Source organism: Rhinopithecus bieti, unplaced genomic scaffold (assembly GCF_001698545.2).
Source record: "Rhinopithecus bieti isolate Rb0 unplaced genomic scaffold, ASM169854v2 scaffold_11744, whole genome shotgun sequence".
NCBI lineage: Eukaryota > Metazoa > Chordata > Mammalia > Primates > Cercopithecidae > Rhinopithecus > Rhinopithecus bieti.
The window spans coordinates 2,424,520-2,438,960 of NW_016807094.1; the positions used below are offsets into that span (position 1 = coordinate 2,424,520).

At 39.2% G+C, this 14,441-nt stretch overlaps 1 pseudogene; it reads left to right on the forward strand.

Moving 5' to 3' along the window:
- The first annotated feature begins 9,620 nt into the window (after positions 1-9,620).
- Positions 9,621-10,239, forward strand: LOC108534743 (uncharacterized; annotated as a pseudogene).
- The last annotated feature ends 4,202 nt before the right edge of the window (positions 10,240-14,441 follow it).

The following is a 14,441-nucleotide window of genomic DNA, read 5'->3' on the forward strand; positions in this document are numbered from 1 at the left end:
GGAATGATGGATGTATTCTTTATCTCAACCTGGATGACCTGGATGACATCTTAAGTGAATAATGGATAAAACACTGTATAGCTGTAAACCACATATCATTTAACCATGGAAACGTTTGACGTACATCATTATTTGTTTGTTTTGTCTTGTTTTGTTTTTGAGACAGGGTCTCACTCTGTTGCCCAGGCTGGAGTGCACTGGCATGAACACAGCTCACTGCAGCCTCAGCCTCCTGGGCTCAAGTGATCCTCCCACCCTGGCCTCCCAAAGTATTGGGATTACAGGCATGAGCCACTGCACTCAGCCATTTGTATTTTTTAACCTCAGTGATAAAAACCAGTGGTTTCCAGGGTCTAGGAGAAATGGGGAGTTATCATTTAATAGGTACAGAATTTCTGTTATGCAAGTTTAAAAAGGTGCTGTTCAATAGAGGGTTGATGGCTGCACAACACTGTAAATGAACTTAGTGCCACTGAACTGTAGACTTAAAAATGCTTAAGACGGTATATTTTATGTTATGCACATTTTACTAAAATTAAAAAAAATAATTATAAAAAACAGTAGGACTGTGAGATGAGAGGTTATATGGGGCATGGGAAAAGAAAGAGACCTCAGGTAGAACTTACTTAAAATGAGACGTCCCCTCCCCGCCCTCCAACCATGCGAAGTGCTGGGCAAAAAACTATACCCCAGGAAGTATTTATTACCCCTTTTCTTTTAGATCGTTTGTCCCAGGTTTACTCTTCACCCCTTGCCCACACATTTGTTTTACATGTATCCCTGTTCTTTGTCCAGCGCCACTGGTATAAAACAATGGCTAAGAGAGAACATCTGTCCTCCTGAGATGGGCAAGGTTGTGCTGGACACAGACATGACTATGACTAAATACAGCACATAGTCAATAGTGGCACCTTTGGATACTGAGGAATTATGGGAACAGTTATGGAAGAAACAGTTTTAATCTTCAGATATTCATTTTTCCAAGTTTGTGTAATTTACCATCAAATTTACTAAGGAAGTTCAGCATGACCAGTGAAAAGCAAATCCCCACCTGAGAGGCATAGTTTTGTGACTAGTGCTGTTCTCACCTCCTTTCAGATGTGATGAAGGAGTTCCTGGCTCACGTGCAACTACCAGATCTTATGAGACTCACCTCTCTTCCCTGTCATGCCCAGTACAGAGCAGAGCAGACTTTTTTTTTTTTTTTTTTTTTTTGAGACAGAGTCTCCCTCTGTCACCCAGGCTGGAGTGCAGTGGCACAGTCTCAGCTCACTGCAACTTCTGCCTCTGGTGTTCAGGCAATTCTCCTGCCTCAGCCTCCTGAGTAGCTGGGATTACAGGCCCACTCAACCATGCCCAGCTAATTTTTGTATTTTTAGTAGAGATGGGGTTTCATCATATTGGTCAGGCTGGTCTCGAACTCCTGACCTCAGGTGATCCACCCACCTCAGCCTCCCAAAGTGCTGGGGTTACAGGTGTGAGCCACCGCGTCTGGCTGGCACCTTTTAAATACTTGCTAAATTATTAAATAAATTACACTGTTTTTCTTCTGGCTGCAACAACAAATCTTGAACCTGGGGATATCTTGATTTACATCTGATCCCTATGCTGCTCAGCAGGAACACCTCCCTGGAACCTAATCCTCTGCAGAATGGGCCATTTATTCTTTCATGTATCTATTCATGATTTAATTCCACAGCCTTTTATTAAGCACTCACTACGTGCAATAATTATATCAGAGGCCAGTGTGACTGCAATGCCTCGTAGGTTTAAATACACTTTGAAATTCCTTGCATTACACAGTTTGATCCTTGCGATGACCCTCTTAGATGGGTAATATCCTCCCATTCCTTATTTTGCAGATAAGGCAGCCGAATCTTGGAGAGATGTGATTTGTTCAAACTCGCATTGCTAGTCAGTCTCAGGACAGGGGTGTAAACTAGTGAGTGGTGTCCCCAGGGAAGCCTGCTCACGCCTCTGAAGCTCCACAGGAAATCTAAGGGAGCAGCCCTTTTTAGTTCTTTTGATTCCCCCCTAAAAGCCTGCATGCCTGTGGCCACCCCACATCCTCAAATCACTTTCGTCTATGCTTCTGACTGGTCGTCACTAATTTTTATACCTGGGGATAAAACGTAGGAAAAAACATCAAGAAAAAGTTCCAGCTACAGCAGAGTTATGTGATCCCTGGCCAGCTTGGGACTAAAGTATCTGATCTAACATGAGTCAGTATGAGTGTGTTGGACTCAAACCATTGCAAAGTCTCAGAACTTGGTTTGAAGCCAAGAGACACTATTACTCTAGTTTTCCCAAACATCCTCCATGACATGCTGGTCACAGGTAGAAATAAAACTTCCCAAGCGCAGAAACACCATGACTTCCAAGGTGATCCTTTCAAATGCACATGCTACAGAGAAGCCATAACTCATACCTGAAACATCCTCATTCTGTTCCAAGAGGTACTAACTATCTACCAAAACTCCTCAGGTAGGTTGATGCTCAATGCACCGTGCAACAAAGAATCATTCTAAACATCCGATAACCACCTATTTGCATACTTTATCAAAAATTTAAGAATGCCTTGACAAAAACAAGAAGTAGTATTGGCAAGTTAAATAATGAATCCGCTTTTGCAGTCGCCCTATTCCAAGCGTGGTGAGAGCTGAGCAGTGGAGGTGCAGACAGGCTGGCTTTATTGGAATGAGCAATGTGTTTAGCAATGGCACTGTTTATTGACGAGTGGTGGCCCTGGGTGAGCTCAGTCTGCCTTTCTTGAAGTAGAGAGAATTCCTTCACCTTTGATTATGGGGTTGAGATAACCTGCAAAATACTTTTATGCTAAACTGTCAATCTTTGCATTCCGGTTACCTGAGTCTATTGGGCCAAGGATTTTCCATTTGTTTTTGCTACTCCAAGTCTATGGACAACTTTTTTTTTTTTTTCTGGAGACAGAGTTCACCGTGGAGTACAGTGACATGATCTTGACTCACTGCAAGCCCCACCTCTTGGGTTCAAGCAATTATCCTGCCTCAGCCTCCCGAGTAGCTGGGACTACAGGAGCGCACCACCAGGCTTGGGTAATTTTTGTATTTTTAGTAGAGATAGGATTTCGCCATGTTGGCCAGGCTGGTCTCAAACTCCTGACTGACTACAAGTGATCTGCCCCCCTCGGCCTCCCAAAGTGCTGGGATTACAGGAGTGGGCCACTGCGCCCAGTCAACAACTTTGGATTTGTACAAGAAGAAAGTGTTTTGGTTAAGGAGTTTTCCATATTGACTCTAACTCATCTCAGATTGGGGATTAAATCAAAATCAGTACAATAGGGGCATTAAGTAGGGTATAATAACTAAGTTGTGAGGGTTTTAAATTCAGGTAGAAGCCCTGATCCCACCTCCTATAGTGAAGCCTAAGGCCTTAGGCCTTTTGCTGTCTTCTAGGTGCAGCTGAGAGTGTATCCATTTTACTGACAGCCCTGATGCTGAACCCACATCAACATAACCTATAGTGAATTTACTCTCAAATGAAAGGGGATACATTCTGAAGTTCTCTGAAAGCCAGTATTTATAATTACAAGAGTGGTTACAACCAAATTAATGTTGATGTTAATTCCTTAAAAAAAAACAAAACAAAACAAACAAACAAAAAAATAATGAATCCAAGCTGTAAAGAAGAAAATATCCTTTTCATGAAACTATGGAAATTCATTTAATAAAATAGAGCAAATTTTTTCTATTTTGGTAAAGCATAGAAAAGCAAGATCATACTCATAAGAACTAACCTTTATTCACAAGGTAATTCTTTAAACATGTATCCTGCTTTATTTCTCTTAATATGTTGTACCAGAGATGAACTGATATATTCTTATCTCCAAATTGGGAAATCTGAGAAGAAAGATTGGTCACCTCATCCATTTATCCCCGGCACTTGCCATCAACATGGTAGGATTCCATGGATGCTACTGAAGGAAGGTTGTGGAGTTTCCAAGCCCAATTCCATTATGAGCCCATATTTGAATAATTAAAAGCTTTTTAACCATTTACTTTCAGGCAATAAATTTTTAAAATCTGGTACTATCCTAAATGAAACACTTACCAAATAAATCCAGATAACTTAATCACCCAAGATTAGTTATATCTTTGTATATATTTGTACCAAAGAGGTGAAATTCATATTCATTCTTTTCATGGCATTTTATTATTTTTCCAGAATATGATTGTGTACTACAGCTAATAAGTGATATAAAAATCTCCCAAGCACAGCTTAAAAAAAGGCCTATCAACACATCATGTCTAGTTAGATTGAGCTAACACAGCAGGATGAAGTCCAAGTTAAAACAGATCTAATCAATGACAAACTGAACACAAACATTGTTCTTCGGTGCACAGGCTATTAGGAAAATTATTACATGCTATTTTGGAGAATTTTACTCAACTACTAAATGTTCTTCTTTTGAACAGCCCCAGATCTGCCAGTAAAGCAGTTTAAAAATTAATGACTGTGCAGGGAAGAATTTTGGTATCATGCATGGAAGAGGTTAGTTCATTAATAACTACACCCAACGAAAACTGTGAAACAGACAAAGATTAACATAATAGTGAGTGACCTCAGCAAGATGAAGAAATAGGGAAACTCTACTCACATCCACCTACAATAACAATAATTTGTCAGCTATCCAAGGACAAAAGTGCCTTTGCAGGAGTTTTGGGATCCAGGTAGGAGGTTTTGAAACCCCAGTAGAGCCCCAGACCTAGGAGGTCCATTTTGAGAAGGTGGGTGCATGCCCAGGAGGAAAGCCTGCTGACAGTGGCTCCTGCTACAGACCCAGAAACAATCCTGTCACCCTGTGGAGTCAGCTACAGTTGCATTTGACCTTTGTCCTACCGGAAGCACCATCTGTCAAGAAAGCCGGGAGGAGCCACACCTATTTACCCATGCCTTGGGTAACAGACCTGCCAACCTTGGTCCTGGCTGTGGACATAGAAGCAGCCTATTCCCTGGTTTCAACACCTCTCAACCTCAGTCCAGAATCAATCTTGTCTACCTAGGTACCTGGTGAGAGACATACTCTTTTGTGCTTCTGAAGGCAGGCCTGCCAACCTTGGTCTGGCTGTAGATCCTGAAGCAGCTCTGTAACTCAGCTCCAGTCCTGATCAGCCATGGTCCAGTGGCAGTCTCCCTTCCCCAAAACCTGGTAGAAGACATGCCAATTCGTACCCCCAAAGGTAGGCCTGCAGACCTCAGTCCCAGCTGTGGACCCTGAACTAGCCCCATGACTTGCCTTCAGCTCCTCTCAGTCACAGTCAAACGCCACTCCTGCCCATGCAGGGACCTGCCCAGTGACTTGGAAAGGACGTCCCCCAGTGACCCAATGGGAGCTGTACACATCAGTGTACCTGGTAACATGCCTATCACCTGTGGATCCAACTGCATATCATGGTGTGGATTCCTACTAAGCAAGGTCTTGGGGGCATTCCTGTCCACCTAGGGAGTATGCAAAATCCATACCCACCCAAGTCCCTGGTAACAGGCCCCACCAAGTACAGATTCCATTGCAGGCCCAGCAGCAGCCATGAACTGGCCCAGCCTTCATTTAACTATAATCCTAATGGCAATCTCATCAGCCCTGGGACCAGACAGGAGAAGGTTTTTACCTGCAAAAAACAGTCTATAAAGACAAGAAGAGAAGTTTGCTCTTCAAATGCACACACATCATTGCAAGGCTATAGAGATCATGAAGAATCAGGCAACCATAACATCACACCAATCATCAAAGGGAAAAATAAAGCTCTAGTAACTGACCCCAAGGAAATGAAGAGCTATGAATTGCCTGAAAAAGAATTGAAAATAATCATCTTAAACTCAATGAGATGCAAAAAAACACAGATAGAAAACTATACACAAATTAAGAAAACAATGCATGAACAAAATAGGAAAGTAGAAATCTTTCCAAAAGAACTAAATTGAAGGACAGGAGCTGAAAATCACAATGAGATCCCCGAAAAAAATCAATGGAGAGCCTCAACAGCAGACTTAATCACACCGAAGGAGGAATTAGCAAACTTGAATAGAGGTCATTCGAAATTAGCTAATTAAAGAAACACAAAGAAAAAGCAATAAAAAATAGCAACAACAGATGTAGGATCAATAGGATACCATGAAAGAAACAAATATATACAGTATGAAATTCGTAGAAGGAGAAAGAGGGAAAGGAGAAGAAAGCTTATTAAAAGAAATAATGATTGAATGTTTCCTAAATCTTGGAAAAGGTGTAGACATTCTGATTCATAAAGCTGATCCATTGGATCTTGAGCAAGATCCATTCAAAGAAGGTTGTTCCAAAATATATTACGAGCAAGTCAAAAGCCAAAGACAAAAAAAATATCTTTTTGAAAGGAGCAGGAGAGAAGCAACTCATGACATACAGTGAACTATCAAAAGACTATCAGAAGATTTCTCAGCAGAAAGCTAGCAGACCCTGAGGGAGTGGAATTAAATAATCAAAGTGCAGAAAGAAAGGAAACAACCAGCAAAGAATATTATACCCAGCAAAGCTCTCCTTCTGAAATGAAGGAAAAATAAAGATATTCTCTAAAAAAGAAAAGCTGAGGGAGTTCATCACCACTACATCTGTCTTACAAGAAATGCTAAAGAGAGTTCCTCAAGTAGAAACAAAAAGACACTAGGTAAAACATGAAATTACATAATCATTTAAAACTCACTGGTAGGTAAATATTTAGTTACATTCAGAATACTCTCATACTGTAATGGTGGTATGTAAATAAATTTTAACTCTACTATAAAAGTTAAAAGGTAAAAATTTTGAAGATAATGATATCTACAATAATCTGTTAATGGACACATAATATGAAAAGATGTAAAGTGTAACATTGGCAGTGTAATTTTTTGGAGTGGTGAAGAAGTGTAGAGGACCTTTTTTTTTTTTTTTTTTTTTTTTTTGGAGACAGAGTCTCCCTCTGTCACCCAGGCTGGAGTGCAGTGGCACAATCTCAGCTCACTGCAAGCTCTGCCTCCCAGGTTCATGCCATTCTCCTGCCTCAGCCTCCTGAGTAGCTGGGACTACAGGTGCCGGCCACCATGCCAGGCTAATATATTTTTTTGTATTTTTAGTAGAAATGGGGTTTCACAGTTTTAGCCAGGATGGTCTCGATCTCCTGACCTTGTGATCTGCCTGCCTCAGCCTCCCAAAGTGTTAGGATTACAGGCGTGAGCCACCGTGCCCAGCCTGAAGAAGTGTAGAGGACTTTTAAATGAAATTGAAGGTAAATTGTTTTCAACATGAAATAAATTGCTATAAGATGTTTTGTGCAAGCTTCATGGGAACCACTAACTTTAAAAACTATAGTAGATATGCAACAGATAAAGAGAAAAGAATCAAAATATTCTACTACAAAAAAATCAACAAATCACCAAGGAAGACAATAAAAGAAGAAAAGAGTAAAGGAACCACAAAACAGCCAGAAAACTTTTGACAAAGTGGAAATAATAAGTCCTAACCTATCAATGGCTACTTTAATTGAATTAAATTATCCAATGAAAAAATACACAGTGGTTGAATAAATAAAAACATAAGATTCAACAATATGCTGCCTTCAAGAGATCCACTTTATCTTAGGGACATGCATAGGCTGAAAGCGAAGGGATGAAAAAGAGAACACATGCAAATGGCAACCAAACAAGAGCAGGAGTCATCATACTTACATCAAACAAAGTGGACTTAGTCAAAATCTGTCACAGGAAACAATAAAGATCATTATACTATGATAAAGGGTCAATTCATCAAAAGCATGTAACCTTTATAAATACATATGCACCCAACATTGGAGCACTTAAATATATAGAGCTAATATGAATAAAACTGAAGGGAAAATGAAGAGCGATACAATACAGTAGGGACATTTAATACCCTACTTTCAACAATAGGTAGGTCTACACAGAAAATTAATACGGAGACAGTGGACTTGAATAACGCTATCCACCAAGTGAACCTAAGACACGTGTACGGAATGTTCCATTTAATAGTAGAAGAATACATATTTTTCTCAAGTCCACATGGAATATTCTCCAGGAAGACAATATGTTAGGCCAAAAAAGGGTCTTAACAAATTTAATAAGACTGAAATCATATCGAGTATGTTTTCCAACAACAATGGCAAGAAATTAGAAATCAATAACAAAAGACAATTGAAAACTCACAAGCAAGTGGAAATTAAACAACACTCCTGAACAAAGAAAACATTAAAACCAAAATTAAGTATTTTTAGACAGATGAAAACAGAAACACAATATACCAATACTTATAAGATGCTACAAAAGCCGTCCTAAGAGGAAAGTTTGTAGCAATAAATACCTACATTAAGAAAAAAATTAAAATCTCGAATAAACAACCTAACTTTATACCTGAGGTAACTAGAAAAACAACAAACTAAGCCCAAAGTTAACAGAAAGAAGAAAATAATAAAGATTAGTGAAGAAATGAATGAAATAGAGACTAGAAAGACTATTGAAAAGATAATGAGTTTCTTTTAAAGATAAATAAGCTTGACAAACACGTAGCTCAACAAATCAAGAAAACAGGAGTTTCAATTAAATAAAAAGATAATTCAAAGAGACAACATGATAACTATGCAGCAGAAATACAAAGAATCATAAATTACTATGAATAATTATATGCCAGGCAATAGGGTAACCTAGAAGAAATAGACAAACTCCTAGAAACAACCAACCAACCAACCAACCAAGACAGAATCATGAGGAAACAGAAAATTTGAACACACCAGTAATGAGTAAGGAGATTAAAACAGTAATCAAAAACCTTCCGACAAAGAAAAACTCTGGGCCAGATAGCTTTACAGATCTGGGATGGGCGCTGGTGGCCACTGGGACCTCCACTCCTTGTCACCAGAGACAGGGTAGCCTCTGGTGCCTCTGGCAGGGCCTCCATCATGCAGCTAAGACCCTCCGCATGCCCAGGGAGAGGCAGGCAGAAGGTGGTCGTACAGGTGACACTGCAGAGGCCCTGGAGAAGTCTCATGGGATTAGCAGCTGGCCTGAGCCCCAGCTCAGCCCCACCCAGTGCTGGGCTGCTCCCCGAGAGCTGGGTCGGGTCTGTTTGGCGACTCCCTGGCCCTAGCCTCCATCCCAGTGAAACAGAGGAGGCTGCATCCAAAACCCAGAGCAGCCCGCTGGGGGCCAGGGCCAGAGTCTCAGCCTTCCTGGTGGTGCAAACAGGAAGGATGCGACTGGTTTTGGCTTTAATATTCAAAATGGAAAAAATATACAAGAAAGTTATACAGTATTTTTCCTGTAAAGGTTATTATTCTACATAGAACAACAAGGAAAAAAGCAGGCGTGGTGAGAGTGCAGACTTGCCTCAGCCCGGACCTGAGGTTGGAGGACTAGTACGGTTTCTCCTGAGGAATTTGGTCACTTGTTTTTCATAGAGGCCTTAACAGTTTGAGGTTGTCTGTCTTCACACCAGCACTAATGGAAGCTGCGTGATTCCAACTCTGAACTTGAGTTTTGCAGAGACAAGAGAAAAGGACTATTATTGTTGATCCAAGTTTGTAGTTAATTTAACATTTGAGTTGTTCTCTATTGGTGATATGTGTGGCTTTCTAGGGCTTTTTTCCCCAGCTTGTTTTATTACTTTGTTTGGGATTTTTCTTTGCTGGTGCAGTCTACCCAGATTTGTTTCCCTTTTCAAAACATCCCCCTTCCTGGAGATGATGAGGAATGGAAGCCCAGGCCAGGGCCTTACCTGACAGGCACCCACTTGGCCGGTGGCTCCAAGGTCCCCAGGGACGAGATCCCCAGTGAGGGCAGGCTGTCCCAGCCCACACCTGCCCACCTTCCCTACTCCAGGCCACCAGCTGGTGTCAGTTTGGGCTACAGGCAGAAAACAGACTCATCAGAGGATGGAGGGGTTGGGGTGGAGGCTGTCACCCAGAAGCCCCCTCTCCAACAGTCTCCAAGGGAAACCTGGCCCAACTAGGGGGCAGTGGTTTAGTTTCCCTTTTTTCTTTCCTTCTTTTGTCCTCTTGGCTGCCCACAGCCAGAAAGCCAGGACCACCTGAACTGGACAGGGCATAGGGAGGAAGGAGTGATCAGACGCGTGTACCTGATTCAACAGGAAATCAATTGTTTTCTAAAAACAGCCCCTACCAGAGCCTCCTGAACTCTCTGTGTACCACATGCTGCTGTGAGCATCTGCCCAGACTGTGACCCGCCACAGGCCCCAGGCATCTGTGGAAGGAGTTTTGTAAAGGAAAACACACACACACGCGCACGCGCACACACACACACACGTTTTTCAATGTAGCAAAATCAAACTAAGAAAAAAAAAGAAGATGCTGACAGCGCAAAGCCTAGCCTTTTGTAAACTTCATGTGGCACACTAGGACTATAAGCCATTGGTAGCTCATTTTGAATTTTAACGTGTAATTTTTGTTTTATTTTCTTTCTGTGGGGAAAACAATGCTTGATCCACCAATGCTCTTTTTAATGTTTTATAACTATGTTTGTGTATATATATATAAATATAAAATAATATGTACACACATATGAGTGTATATGTATATACATATAGAGACATATACAGAGGTTTTGAGACAAAAAAAGAATGCACAATGTGAAAACCAAACTGAACAGCGTATGCTCTGATTACTTGAATCTGGTCTCCTTGGCACCTGGTTATTAAGAACTGAAAATGTTCCCACTTGAATTTAGTGCTATTAGAAATCTAATATATGTGTTTTATTCATTGGATTTCTTTTGCATGACTGATGCAAGGTTTGATGTTTTCATTCAAAAACTGGTAAAAAAAAAGAAAGAAAGAAAGAAAGAAAGAAAGAAAGAAAGAAAGAAAGAAAGAAAGAAAGAAAGAAAGAATTAATGCCAATTCCTCTCAAATTCTGCCAAAAAGTTGAAGAGGAAGGAACATTTTCAAATTCATTTTACAAGACCAGCATTATTATCACCCAAAGACAAATAAAGGCACTACAAGAAAATTAAATTATAGTCCAACATACCTAATGAACATAGATGCAAAAATCCTCAACCACAGACTAGCAAATCAAGCTCAATAGTGCATTAAAAGGGTCATACACCATGACCAAGCACATTAAAAGGATCATACACCATGATCAAGTGGAATTTATCCCTGGTATGCAAAGTTATTTCAAAATATACAAATCAATAATTGTGACACACCACATTAACAGAATGAAGGATAAAAATCATATGATCATTCTCAAAAAATGCAGGAAAAGCTTTTTATAATTCAGTACCTTTTCAAGATTAAGACTCTCAACAGATTACATGTAGAAGCACGGAGGTAACACCATACTCAATGGGGAAATGCTTTCACTGTTGTTGAAAGCTAAGATCAGGAACAATACAAAGATGCCCACTCTTACCACTTCTATTCAGTATAGTTCTGGCAATCCTAGCCAGAGCATTTAGGCAAGAAAAAGAAATAAAAGGCATCGAAATTGGAAAGAAAAAAATTAAATTATCTCTGCTGAGGACATGATCTTATATGTAGAAGGCCCTAAACATCCCACTAAAACTCTGTTAGAACAAATAAACAAATTTTGTGAAGTTGAAGTTGCAGGACACAAAATCAACATATATAAAAATCAGTTCTATTTCTATACACTAACAATGAACTATCCAAAAAGAAAATTAAGAAAATGATCTAATTTATAGCAGAATCAAAAAGAATAAAATACTTGGAATAAATTTAACCAAAGAGGTGAGAGATCTGTAACCTAACTCTATGAGACACTGACGTAAGAAATTGAAGAAGACAAAAGTAAATGTGAAAATATCCTTTATTCACATATTGAAAGAATTAATATTGTTAAAATGTTCATAATACCTAAAGCAATTTATAGATTCAACATAATTCCTATTGAAATTCCAACATTACCTTCACAGAAATAGCAAAAAAACTCTAAACTTCATATGGAATCCAAAAAGACCCCAGAAACCCAAAGCGATCTTGAGTAAGAACAAATCTAGAAGCCTCACAAGTTTTGATTTTAAACTATATTACAAAGCTATAGTAACCAAAACAGTATGGTACTGGCATAAAAACAGACACACAAACAAATGGAGCAGAACAGGGAGCCCAGAAGTGTACCCACAAATATACAGTCAACTAATCTTTGGCAAGAGCACCAAAAATACACAATGGAGAAAGAATAATTTCTTCAATAAGTGGTGTTGGAAAAACTGAATATCCACATGCACAAGAATAAAAATAGACATTTATCTTACAACATACGCAAAAATTAAGTTGAAATAGATTAAACACTTAATAGTAACACCTGAAACTATAAAACTCCTTGAAGAAAAGAGGGGAAAAACTCCTTAACACTAGTCTTTGCTGTAATTTTTTTTTGTATATGACACCAAATGTATAGGCAACAAAATCAAAAATAAACAAGTGGGACTCCATGAAACCAAAAGTTTCTGCACAACAAAGGAAACAATCAACAAAGTGAAAAGGTAGTCTATGGAATGGGAGAAAATATTTGTAATCATATATCTGATAAGGGGTTAATATTCAAAATATATAAGGAATTCATACAACTCAATAGCAAAAAACAACAGTTAAAAAATGTGTAAAGGACCTAAATAGACACTTTTTCCAAAGAAGGCATGCAAAGGTATATGAAAAGGTGCACTAATCATCAGGAAAATGCAGACTGAAAACACAATGAAATATCACCTCACATCTGTTAGAATGATCATTATCAAAAATAAGACAAAACAAGTGTTGGTGAGGGTATAGAGAAAGGGGACCCTTGCATACTGTTGGTGGCAATGTAAATTGATACAGCCATTATAAGAAACAGTATGACACCTCATCAAAAAGTTAAAAATAACACTACCATATGATCCAGCAATCCTACTTCTGGGCATATATCCAAAGGACATAAAATCAGTATTTTAAAGAGACATCTGCATTCCCATGTTCATTGCAGCATTATTCACAATAGCCAGGATATGGAACCCACCTAAATGTCTGTCGACAGACAATTAATAAAGAAAATGTAATATATACATATGTGTGTATATATACATATACACACACGTATACATATATACGTATATATATGTGTGTATATATACACACATACATATATATATATAATGGAATATTATTCAGCCATAGAAAAGCAGGAAATCCTGCCATTCTTAATAACACGTGTGAACTTGGAAGATATTATGCTAAGTGAAATAAACCAGGCATAGAAAAGCAAGTACTGCATGATCTCACTTATATATGGAATCTAAAAAAGTCAAACCGTAGAAGCAGAGAGTAGTATGGTGGTTGCCAGGGACAAGGGGCAAAATGGAGAAAATGTTGGTCAAAATGTACAAACTTTTAGTTATAAGACAAGTAAGCCCTAAGAATTCAATGTACAGCAGATGACCGTATTGAATAATACTGTATTGTATATTTGAAATTTGCAAAGAGTGTAGATCTTAAGTGTTCTCATCACACAGACGCACAAAATGGTAACTATGTAAGGTGATGGATATGTTAATTATGTTAATTAGCCTGATTGTTATTTCATATTTGATGTACCTGTGTATGAAATCATTACAGTATAAGTCTTAGATATACCCAACTTTTATTTGTCTTTCATACCTCAATAAAGCTGGGAAAAATTACAGCCAAGGTTTGTCCTGGGCCATCACTTATATATACATTTATTTATGTGCATATTATAGCAACAATGCCCAGGAGAATCCCATTAAACAGATAGGAAACCTGAAGCACCATAGCTTTTCCAAAGTCAAACAGCAAATAACCTGGCTCTAGAGATTCCTAACACTGTGACTTGTGACCTAAGCACTGCCAAACACCTTCCTCTGTAGCCTTCCCTCTGTTCCTCAACCAACAGCAAATTCTAATCTCAAGAAGTTGCCCAATGACATGTATAGTGGGTAGAATCATGTCTCCTGAAAAGATTTGTTGGAGTCCTAATGCCTGTTACCTGTGAACGGTGACCTTATTTGGAAAGAAGGTCTTTACCAGTTCAATCAAGTTAAGATGAGGTCATACTGAATTAGGGTGAACCTAATCCAATGACTGGTGTCCCTGTAAGAATAGAGAAATGTGGACACAGATGTGAACAGAGGAGCACAGTATGAAGATATGCTGGGATAGCGTCATATGACTGGCGATGTGTCTATAACCCAAGAGATACCAAAGATTGCTGCCAACCACAAGCTGGGAAGAGGCAAGGGCCATCCTCAGGAGCCCTGCACACGTTTGTAATCCACAAGAACCAAGGGTGCTGGTTGCTTAATAACCCTCCCAAAACTTAATGTTTTGGAATAATAACCATTTTATTTGCTCTCAATTCTGTGGGTCGGCGAGGTGGGCTGGAATCAGCTGGGTGGTTCTT